The sequence below is a fragment of the Triturus cristatus genome, chromosome 8, assembly GCF_964204655.1.
Source record: "Triturus cristatus chromosome 8, aTriCri1.1, whole genome shotgun sequence".
Lineage (NCBI taxonomy): Eukaryota > Metazoa > Chordata > Amphibia > Caudata > Salamandridae > Triturus > Triturus cristatus.
In genome coordinates, this window is record NC_140591.1 from 370,532,604 (window position 1) to 370,545,005 (window position 12,402).

Genomic DNA, 12,402 nt, shown 5'->3' on the forward strand with positions numbered 1-12,402 from the left:
TTTCGCTCCTGGAACTAGCCATTACTAAAAACGACTTCTTGTTCAATGTCGAATACTACAAGCAATGCAAGAGAGTTCCATGGGTGCATTTTTCGCCCCCAACTTTGCTATCCTCTTTGTTGATCACATAGAAAAATCCTTTGTCCTCAACCCAGTCAATCCCCACCGACACAAGATCAGAAGCTGACATCGCTATATTGACGATGTGTTCATGATATGGCAAGGCAACTTGACTGAATTACAAACATCTGCACGTGGATCAATAACTGCCAACCTGACCTCAAATTCTCCTATGACTTTAGCAGTACTCAGATACACTACCTGGACGTGACAGTCAAGCCAGATGAGGGCGGTCTCTAACTCTCTATACCACACTATACAGAAAACCTACCAAACGTAATACGTTGCTTCATTACAAGAGTGCCCATCCATGAGCACTTAGAGGAGGGCTTCCATATGGTCAATTTTTAAAGACACGTAGAAATTGCAAACACAAGGAGAGATTTTTTTATGGAAGCTGAGGTCTTATGCAACAAGCTAAGCTGTAGAGGCTATCCCAATGGCCTGACAAAATGCTCCATGAAACGGGCATGGTATTCACACAGAGACACCCTACTTGAGTCAAAGCCTAAGAAAACCATGTCACGCATTGCTTGCCTTACTACATTCTGCCCCACAAGCAATACAATAACGAAAATGAGAAAAAAACACTGGCCCATTATCACCTCTATCAATATCACTAATGAGGCACCCCTGTTCTCATTCAAATGGGGACGTAACATCAAAGACCATTTGGTACGCACACAAACACCCTCGCGCACTATCAACACTATACAATCAAGCTTAGGTCTCCCATCAGTGGTGGGTCACTTTAAATGCAGCAATTCGCACTGTGTCCTCTCACTAAAAACACCAAGGTCTTTGAGCATGGCACTTTGTCGCACAAATTGAATTTCCTTTCCAATTGAAATTCAGAGAATGTGATTTACTGTATCCACTGCCCTTGTGACTTAATCTATGTTGGACAAACTACTCAAAAAATAAAAACACGAATAAGCCAACATAAGAGCAGAATACGCTTTGGATGAAGTGACGTTGCCTGGACTGGACCGGGAACAGGCATCCGACTTGGGTAAAGACGTGGAACCGGGTGAAATTCCGAGCGGCCATCAAGCGCATGGCCCGCAACAAAACACCGGGGCTGGACGGATTGCCCATAGAATTCTATGGGAAATACATTGACTTGCTGGTACCGGGGCTCCAAGAGGTTTATAGAGAAGCTAGAGAACTAGGACAGCTACCCCAATCGATGCGTGAAGCGCTGGTGATCCCGTTATTGAAGCCGGGTAGGGAAAGTGAGAACGTGGCCTCTTATCGACCACTGTCAATGTTGACCACTGATTATAAAATATTAAGTAGCATACTGGCGGCCCGATTGCTGCAATATATGCCCACCCTGGTTCATAAGGACCAAACTGGGCTCATACCACAGCGCAACACGACTGCGAACATCTGGAGATTGGTGCGATTACTGGACGATGATCATCCAGAAGCCCCGCAGCCTATGGTACTCTCGGTAGATATCGAGAAAGCTTCTGATAGCTTGGAATGGGGATATTTGTATAAAGTATTGCGACGGTTGGGACTAGGAGAGGGTTACCTCCAATGGACGAAAGTATTATATACTTCAGCAGTGGCTAGAGTGCGAACGGGCTCATTGGTCTCGCCGAGGTATCTAGTTGAGCGCGGGACGAGGCAGGGTTGCCCACTCTCCCCGTTACTGTTCGCCTTGGCGGTGGAGCCCCTCGCGGCTAAGATTCGTACGGGCCGCTATTACGGGGGTCTGGATAGCAGAGATGGGCGCCAGCATATATCGCTTTATGCAGACGACCTTTTGCTGTTCCTCGAAGACGCCGACAGGGCGATGGCAGGAGCAGAGAACTTACTATCGGGTTTTGGGGACATCTCGGGTCTAAGAGTTAATTGGGCTAAGACGTGCCTGTTCCCGGTGAGACAGGGGGAGACTAGACCAGACATGACTCGAGCGGTCCGCTGGGAGCCTGCTTGTCTGAACTACCTAGGTGTACATATCTATCACTCGATGCAGATGTTCTGGAGGGGAATGTGGGCCGCTGTGTAAGAGCCCTGAAGGGAGTATGGCCTTTTGGGCCACCCTCCCGTTGTCGGTGACAGGCCGCATCTCCCTTTTGAAAATGGTGGCACTCCCTCGTTTATTATACTATTTTAGGACACTTCCGGTGTGGATACCCAACTCCACGTTCCGGTTGCTGAAATTGATGGTGGTGTCTTTTTTGTGGGGTACGGGCAGGCGTAGAGTAGCGCAGGCAACGCTTATAAGGCCCAAGAGTGAAGGAGGACTGGCGGTCCCAGACTTTGAATTATATTACTTAGCGGCTCAGTTGCAGATCTTCACCCAAAATGTGGCGCGAGTGTTCCGAGGCCCGGAGGCCGGGAGGAGTGGGGGAACGCCACGCCATGTCCTTTCCTATATCGCCCTGCAGGAGAGACTGGAGACCATGGACCTCCTCACAGAGGAGATAACTTTCAGACTCTGCTGGAATCGATCCCAGCGACGAGCGGGAGTGTTACATCCGTATGCGCCGGAGATACCGCTGGGGCTGCTGACTGCATTGCCACACGGCGGCGACTGGTCGCAATTACAGCTTTGGGAAGAAGCGGGACTGCAGGTGGTGGGGGACCTATACGAAAATGGGATTCTGCTGACCTACCAGACTCTCCAAGAGAGGTTTGATTTGCCACGGGAAGGTTTCCTGCTGCACGCAGCGCTTACCAGAGCGATGCAGGAGCATTGGAAGGAGGGGCTGATGAAGCCTCAGACGTCGATGGCTTGCCAGTACACTATGATGGCGGCAGGAACTGTCAAGGCGATTACGTGCCTGTATTCTAGAATGCTCCTGGAAAACCTACCGCCCCTAACCGAACTGAAGGGGAAGTGGGAGAATGATCTAGGTAGAGCTATCCCTGAGACAGCCTGGGCGCAGATAGTGAGACGGGCTTGGAAGAGCACGAGAAATGCAAGGTTTCAACTAGTGCACTTTTATATACTCCACAGAGCATACTTGACGCCTGGGAAAATCCAGAAATATTTTAAAGTTGAGGAGGCGGCATGTCCCAGATGTCTGAGAACTGGGGTGGAATTGGACCATATGCTGTGGTCTTGTCCAGCAGTAGGTCTCTACTGGGAAGAGGTGGGATGTACCCTGAATGAGGTGACAGAGAGGCGGCTGGAGTTTGATATGGCCGTTAGTATACTGCACTTGTTCCCACACACGTCCAAAACTAAAATCACGAGCAAATTCGTAGACATGGGACTCATATTAGAAAAACGAGAAATCACGAAGCGGTGGAAGGCAACCGTGGGTCCCACTAGTACACGATGGAAAGGGGAATTTCTCAAATGGGCCACCAGCGAGGGTGCGCTGCGGTATCAATGGGCGAGTAGGCGCTACGATGATAAGGCGCTAGAGGCGGCAGCTGCGTGGGAGGCGTTAGTACAGGCACTGCGAGACTATGAGCCAGGTGCTGAAGGCGAAGACCGAGCCGGGGATGAGGGGATGACCCCGGAGCAAGCTGGGCACATCACATAACTCAACACATCGGTATTCCTTGCACTGGTCGACACCTGAGGGCAGAGATGAACGCCTGCGTGGTTGGTGGGGATTGAGGGAGGGGGAGGGACTCTATAATTTTCATAGTGTTTAAGGGTAGAGGTTTTTGTTATGCAGATTATTGGTTTGTGGGATGCTTAGATCTGGGAGGATTTCCATGGCCCTGCGATAGGTATTGTATGATTGGAGGGGGGCTTGTGATTAGGTTACAAGGTGTATAGTGAAACCAATTTTATAAGGATTTATAAGTGGTTGTGCAAAAAATCAATAAACTACGTTAAAAAAATAAATAAAAAAAGGGATGTCTTTGCCCTGAGGAAGTCTGTAACTTGGCGAAACACATTTTCTATTCACAACTGTATTGTTTGCAGAAGATTTTGAATAAAGTTTCAAAAAATCAAAAAAATAAAATAAGAGCAGAATATGCTGCAGAGTGACCACTGCACCAATTGTGGAGCACTTTCTTGAGAAAGGACATTCCGAATCAGACATCCATTGGCAAGTGAATGACATGTTACATCCAAACAGCAGAGGTGAGGATCAACAAGCCATCCTCAACAAATTGGAATGCAAAAGGATGTTTAAATGCAGATCTATCGAAAATGGACTTAACACACGGGAATAGTGGAATATGATTTTGTAATCTCTAATTATCTCCATATTGCTTACACTGTAATTGTATATATGTAAATATCTCTGCACATTGTAATTATGTGGTTTTATCTCCCTCACCACTCTTTTAATCTCTTCAATGCACCCATCTTGCACCTATTCTAGAAGGTTCCTTGACTGTCATCGCCTTCTCTCTTTTTAAACTAGATTTATTCTTCTTTCTATTGTTTCATTGCGCTTGTTGCGCATATAATTATGTGCACTCTAGCCCCCGTGAGTATTCCTCCTCCCTTTCCAAAATGGTCACCGTACTGGTCATGCGTCCTCCACGCATGCGCGTTTCCCCTCGCGGTCTTACATCTCAGCATATTAGACGCCGTCTTTGCACCTCCACTGCAGGAAGTGTCCTGACTTATCCGACGCTCCTGACCGAAGAGGAAGCGCCCCGACTCATCCCACGCATCTCCACCTCCTAATTCAACAGACCATTAGTAAGTCCTCCTCCGGTGTGATGCTGCTCAGACAGCACTCCCACAGTTCACACTGTTTACCCCCTTCACCTTCTTTCCCCAGTAATACCGAATAACACAGATCCTTCGATGAGGAAGTGCTTCATCTCATCCGACGCTCCATCGCCAATTTCGGCGTACTCTCAGGAAGTCCTTCCCTGGTGCGACGCAGCGCAATTACCACACTCCGGCAGTTCTACTGGTTAACCCCTATTTCTTCCTTCCCCAGCCATATCGTACCTTATGGCTTAATTTCATCTTCCCGGCTCCCAGGCACGCCGGCACTCCCCGGACCACGGTAAGTGACCCGGTTTCCCCCGTTTTTGTACTTGTCAGCGATTCCCTGCTGCACCTGTCCTTGGCGCGCCCTCACCACGCGTGCTCCCACCCCGGCGGCTCCCTTCCACCTAGCAGCCCGCAGTCAGTCACCTTCTTCCTGTGTTGCCTCCGATTCGCACACCTGCTCAGGCGACGCTTGGCCTCTTAACAGCCTCACGTGATCTTCTCACCTCACTTTTCGCTTGCATTTTGCATTTACTGTCATTACTTTCTAATCCTCTGTTCAGGAAGCCCTATCTCTTGGCCATCCCTGTAATCCTTCCTCATCTATTGCGGAGACAGCTCTACATTATTGTGCTTCATTGTCTGATTAATTTAACCTTAAATGTATAAGTCTCTTCTGTACACTTGTTGCATATCATGTTCTCACGATCTCTCGGTTCAAGGAGCCCTATCCCTTGGCTTTCCCTACTTTTCATTTACTGTTCCTTGTATTATTAGTTGGGACCTATGGTTGATACCATGTTCTCTGCCTGTAGATTCTACTTGCTCACACTTTTGTTGTCCTGATGATAATCTCTAACAAATGAGATCGAAACGCCGTTGTCTTCTTTCTACAACCAAAACTCTTTCATTGCATTAAATTAATTGGAGTTTTGTTTATTGTTGTCAATGTGATGTATTTTTACATATCACCAACCCCTCACTTCACACACCTTCAATATTTTGTGTGAGCACCAGAACTACCCTTTGTAAAAAATGTGATACTCCATCTATGCCTTTAATAAATGTGAGATCATTTCAACCTTGTGTCCCGTCATAAACTGCGCAGCAAGTCCCTTGTGGACTTATTTATTTACTATTTTTGTTTCTTTTGACTAATGCGCATTTAAGTAGTACTAGCCTAGGCTACTCGAGGACCCAAGTGGCCTTGATAGCACTATTGTTCTTCTCTACAATATAGATTGCCCCTGTTCTGACTACTAGGGTCCCCTTGTTCTTGATAAAATACCTCACTTCAAAGGCACCACTGGGTATAGGTGCTGGATCGCAGAGACCACTACTTCAGTACACTTCTGAACCTGTGGATACTCTTCCATGAAGAAGGACTGCTGTGCAGCTGAAAGGACCGCTATTCTGCTGAACTTCTATTCTGCTGCCCTCTTGCCTGGGTGAGAAGGACTTCACCTGCATCTCTTGAAACCAGAACCCAGAGTGACTCCAAAGGCTAGCTGGCAGGACTCCTGATCTGAAGTCTGAGGGCCACAACAGGCTTAACACAACCCTGCATTTGCACTTGAACTCTGCCATCTGTGAGTCTACCCTGCTAAGTGGTGCCACCCCTGTCCTGGACCCTTGGAAGTGGGCCTATGGGGATTATCAGTGGAACCAATGCATCTTCTCTGTTGAGCAGCTCCTCATCCCCCAGCAGAACCGATGCATCTCATTGGCTGAGCGGCACATCTTTGAGCAGAACCTATGCATCGCTGCAGCTGCATGGATTGGATCCAGCGCTGAAGGCCTGCATCACCTTTGCAGTACTCGGAACCGATGCATTACCGAAGGCGTGGTGCATCTCTGGTCCAGTTCCTCGCATCTCTTGAATGCAGCCTTGGCAACATGCTCCTCATCGCAGACTTGAACTTATTCGGAACTGACACATTGCCAGCTGCGTGCTGCGTCCCTGACGCTCAGACTTCGCATCACAAGCCCTGTCAACCGGATCCTCAATGACGATGCAACATGGGTCTACACCGTAGCTTCACCACATCTCGGAACCAACGCATCACCTTGGCTGAGCTTCGTTTTTTTGACTTGGACCCACGCATCGCTCCTCAACAAGGATTTAAGATACTAGGTTCAGCGGGCCTAACTGGGTCCCTGTAACCGACTCACGCTCCATTGTGGTCAGCCTGAACTTGTTACTTGTTCCCGTTCCGGCAAGACCAGATAGCCCTTGATGGACCTTTGTGAATTTGGACAGTATTTCAACTTAAAATTTTAATATTCAATATCTCAGATTTTACTGATTGGATTTTTGTAGTGTTGGTCTTTTTTATTTATTAATATCTAAATATCGAACTTGGTGTAGGATTCTTTTTTGTGGTATTTTTACTGTTATACTGTTTGAAGTGCTGCACAACTACTTCACACATTGCCTTCAAGCTAAGCCTGACTGTTCTATGTCAAGCTACCAGAGGCTGAGCACAGATTAAATTGTTGTTTGCTGGAGCCTTACCCTGACTAGTATTGTGGCTGCTGGTTGACCAAGAAGCAAACCCCAGTCATCCAAAAACCCAGTTTCTAACAACATCTATCAAGTCTCTGAGGTTTCCTCTTCTAAAGGGGACCACCCTTAGCCTTTTTAGGCAAGTGAGTCCCTACAGGCTCGATTGATGTAGGTAAGTATCAGTCCCTGGATCTGGAATTTGCACTCATGATCCAGAACACCATTTCCCAAATTCTCATATGGGAATAATGTCACTTCAGGAAATCTCCCCAATTCACATGAAGTTATTTTGTTGGCATTGCACTGAAAGTTTCCAGTTTCGAAACGAGTACCTTCAATATTTTCTTGGGTGTCCCAGTTGAGATGGGAATATCATCAGCGAAAGCTATAATTTTACAGCATTCCTGTTCAAATTGTCTTCCTTTAATAGCTGCATTCTCGCTAATCATCTGTGGCAGTAGTTCAATCATCAAAGCAATAACATTGGTGAAAGGAACCACCACCTGTTGCGAGTCTCTGCCAATAGTTATATATTTTGTGCATTGCCTATTCACCTTGATCTTACTCGTAGGTCTATGTCAGTTAGCTAGAGCCCATTTCATGAATCAGCATCCAAAACCAAACTTCTTCAGTAATTGGGTTAGCATGCTCCAGCAACCATGTCAAAAAGCTTTTAGCGTTGAAGGATATCAGCATTCTCCTCTCACACTCCACCAAGGGACATGAATTAGATGCAGTAACTTCATAGCATTAACACTGCAAATTTAAAAGTTCTTTTTAAAGCTCGCCTGGTCAGTATATATAAACATTGGCATTACCTGATCTAGTCTGTCTGCTAGCACTCCTGTGGAAATCTTAACTTCATTACCTAGCAATTATATGGATCAGTTTGCACAACACTGAGTCCGTTTCCTAGCTGGTTTTAAAATGACTGAGACCCTAGCCTCTTCCATAGACTGTGTAACACCCTCTGGGTTTTGATATTCATTAGAGTGCTTGAGTAGATGAGTGACTAAGAGTGGGGCCATATGATGATAAAACCTTGTGCAGTTTCAAAAGGTTAATTCCTCACATCACTTTGACCCTGCAGGTATAGTCCTTAGGCCCCATTTTGTATTTCACTTTTCATTTACGACTAGCCCATTTTTGTGAATTTATTAAACACTACCCACCGATCCAAACAGTCTTATTTGTGAGCAATCTCAAAGAAAGAAGACTTAAAAAATAAATGTAAAAAAGTATATGAAAAAAGTCTTAATTCATCCAAATGAGGATAACCCCAATCCTGCTACACTCCTTTCCCTTTGGTCTAGAGTGAGGAAAATGACAAGTGTCATTAGTTTAGCTATCCCATCCTCATCATCAGTTTCAGATATATTTTGTTTCTTAAAGTATATGGAAAGGCTCTAAGCTCTAAATATTGCTATAACTGCTGGAGTTGCCCTTGATAATTTCATCAATCCCTGGCACTGGCAGCCTACAAGAATGTATCACTGAGCACCCAAGTGCAGAAAAACTCAATGTTTCTAGTTTGTACCCCTCTTAAAGGGATCTCACCATCAATGGCCATCTACAGTCTCCCAGTTTTCCGCATATTATAATGCCCCATGCATAACATTTTTCAGAGTCTTCTCAACTTCATGGGAGACTTTGTAGAGTTCAATAATTAGCTGTTGAGTCAGAGGTTTTTAAAGGAACTACTCTCATGCTTTGGGTGCTAGATAAATTAACACTAGAAGCCTGGAGAACCTTTTCTTTATCTCTCTCCACATGTTAGGCTGTTATGCCTTAACCTAAAATCAACAGAATCACATCACACCAAGGATCATTACAAACCAGTGAACCAACAGAATCAGGAGAAACATGTTAACCATCAGATTCACAACTCAAGCCATCCTTCTTATTAGCACTAGAGATTTCTCATACTTTACTACTAGAGAAGTACCTCACAGACACTAATGTCTTAGTGCACATCCACTGCACAACAGTAAGTTATACGTCATATTCGCAATTGATCTTGATTGTTTGCTCCTATGTGCAAGACAACTCAGGTCATTTATACTCATGCTAATATATGGGCCTGGGTCAATCATCCAGGTAACTTGCAAGGCTACACAGATGTTATTTATGAATCTATGACCACAGTTAAGCTACAAGCTGATCCCTAATTTAGACCACAAACGTCTATTGTGCCTCCTCAAAGGTTCTGACCATTCCAGTGGGAGATAAGTCACCTCCATTGTCTGAGCCTGATCTATTTAAAGGACTGCATAGATTGGCATATGTATTTTAATGGTCATCTGTACTACTGTTTCCCAGACCATTCATATCTGTGTTATTATGTATGGCTATTGTTTGGGTATCCTCTAACCTACTGTGTGAAAGTGCTTATTTTCCTGTGTGGTCACCCTGCTTTTTGTTGCCCTTCACAGATGGGCACTACTCTCCAATCCCCAGTGTATGTGCACTGACCCCAATAACAGGACAGAAGTGGGTAATTCCTAATTGACATGTTCAACATTCTTGTAAGGACATTGTACATGGTGCAGGAAATACACACATGGCAGGAAAGTTAAATGCTACCTGTAAATTGCCAAAGTTAAATGCCATCTTCCAGGTTTCCAGCAAAACATGGCTTCAGGCCTGCAAGTGTATACTGGCTTACAAACATGCCGGTGGAAAACCTTGTCTTTATTTTTAAGCTTGTTATCTATATGTAGGCCTTGTAGCCCGAAAGGCTGAGTACCTTGGATCAGATTCACGAAGGGGCTTACGTGTAGTAAAGTTACAAGTGCAGAGTCCCCGCACTCGGGGTGGAATCTCCACATGGTGCACTACAGAGAGTGCGACGTACGGAGTTTCCTCCCCCAAGTTCAGACTCTACGCACTCATAACTTTACTACACGTAAGTCCCTTTGTAAAGTGGGCCCCTGGCATTTAAAACTGGAACATGTATGAACTAGCCCACAAAACCTATTTTCATGGAACAGATAAAGTAATTTTGAAGTGCTATTTTTGTAACTTTGGTTTGGAAAAAGCTACAGAGTTCATTCAACCAATGTTTTTAATATCTATTGAAAACTCAAGTCAATGGTAATGTTGTACTTTTGATTACCTTACAGGAAAAGTGACTTTTAGGACATTATACTTTTCTTGCATCAAGTTCCAGTTGCCAACTTAGCATTAGTCTGCATGCAGCGGCCCTCCCTGCCAAGTGTTTCACACTTGAGTTGGTGTAAAAACGAATCCTCGAACAGAGATAATGGCTTGGGACATTTGACCAGATGGCCTGGGTGTGAGGTATGCTTCTCACCTTTTTTCAGGAAGGTCTATTTAGAAGGGTCCAAGAACCTAATTAGATTGGAAGGAACTAACATGTGGCCTTTCCTTTCATAGTTAAGTGATATGTGAGACCTAGAGAAGAGGAGCCTTTTGAACCCAGGGTACACTCCAGCCAATCTGACTCCATTCATGGAGAGGGAAGCTGGTTCCAGAACCAGTTTGATGTGGATAGTTATGAACATACTGCTAATAACCAAGACAACAACCCCTCAGTGGACCACAATCTGCTTCCAAGGGGAGAGAGGTTCTCCCATCGTGATTTTCCTGAGGAAAGTGCATGTTGGGATAGTTTGCAGCATGGTAAACCGTATATGCTGAAAAAGGGGGAATGATTGCATTCTGGAACTGTCTGCTCATTGATTAGGCAGTGTCCGGGAGTCATCCCCACCCATTGGCTAGTGCACTGTACATAAGTGGTACCTCACTGTCAGCTCCACAGAACATATCTGGACATGCGGATGAACAGAAGAGGAAGAAACCCGATATCTGTGACCTGTGTGGCGGCCTGAAGGAGTGAAAATTGGACTCCAAGGATAAGTTGGCTGACCTGCTGTGTGGCTACAGGAACACAAGAAGCTACCAAAGAGGTGACCACTTGATCACTGAAAAAAAGAGCCTGATCGGACTGTGTTGGTGGCCTTGTGGCCTCTACTGGAATGAGTCCTGGTCTCTGAGCAAGGTCTCTGGGGACATCCAAAGAGCCCAAGAAGAGCTGCTCTAAAAAGAGGAAAAAGTTGTGACTTAAAATGTACTGACCTCTAAAGGACCTGGACTAATAACCAAGGCAATCCAATCAAGTTGTGATCTCAGCAGACAAGAAAATGTTGTTGATCCCACTGAGATCTTTTTGGTGCCTAAAAAACAGTCTTCAGCAAATCCTAGCAGTTAAGTTTACTGGCTTTTGTTGTTCGCCCTCCATGAATGCAGCTTCCTGACTTATCCCTTTGGAGGCTTTTGAGCTCCCTAAAATAGACTAAGCCCCAATGTAGAAACCATGACAAGGCAAATGCACTTCAGGCATTCAGTAGATGAGAAGACTTTCACAGGCGTGAAATTTGGATTTTCAGATTTGGAGCATTTTCTGTCAATATCAACAGCTTCAGTAGGACTTTGTTCAACATGTATCCAACTTCAAGACGACTTTGTCAAATACAGTGTTCAACCTTGCCCCCCTGTGTTTATGTTTATGTTTAGTGATTTATAAAGCGCATAGCTGCCCAAAGGCTTCCCAGTGCTGGGAGAAAATGACAGAGGGTACATGGGGGTTTAAGGGAAGAGCCAAGTTTTGAGTTTTTTCCTGAATGCTAATTCATTGGTTAGCATATGCATTTCTCTGGCAGGGAGTTCCAAAGGCCAGGAGTCAGATGTGAGAAGGATCTGCCTCACCATCTGGCTCTCTTTATCCTGGTCTGTTTCATAAGATGATCTGCCGAGGATCTTAGGTGTATGCCTGGGATGTAGTGTGTGACAAGCTTTTTATTTAAGTCCAGGCCTTTGTCATTCATAGGTCTGTGGGCGATGCATAGTGACTTGAACTCTATCCTGGCTTTTATAGGGAGCCTGTGTAATGTCTTCAATGCTGCTCTAGCTAAAGGTTGTCTAGGAATGCACAGCAGTATCCTAGCTGCGGCATTTTGAACCACTTGTAATCTGTTTATCACATATTTAGGGGCGCCAATATACAAGGAGTTGCCATCGTCCAGCTGCGACAGCAAAAGGGCCTGTACCACGGTTCTTCGAGTGTTTTCAGGAATGGTTGGTAGGATCTTTCGTAGCATTC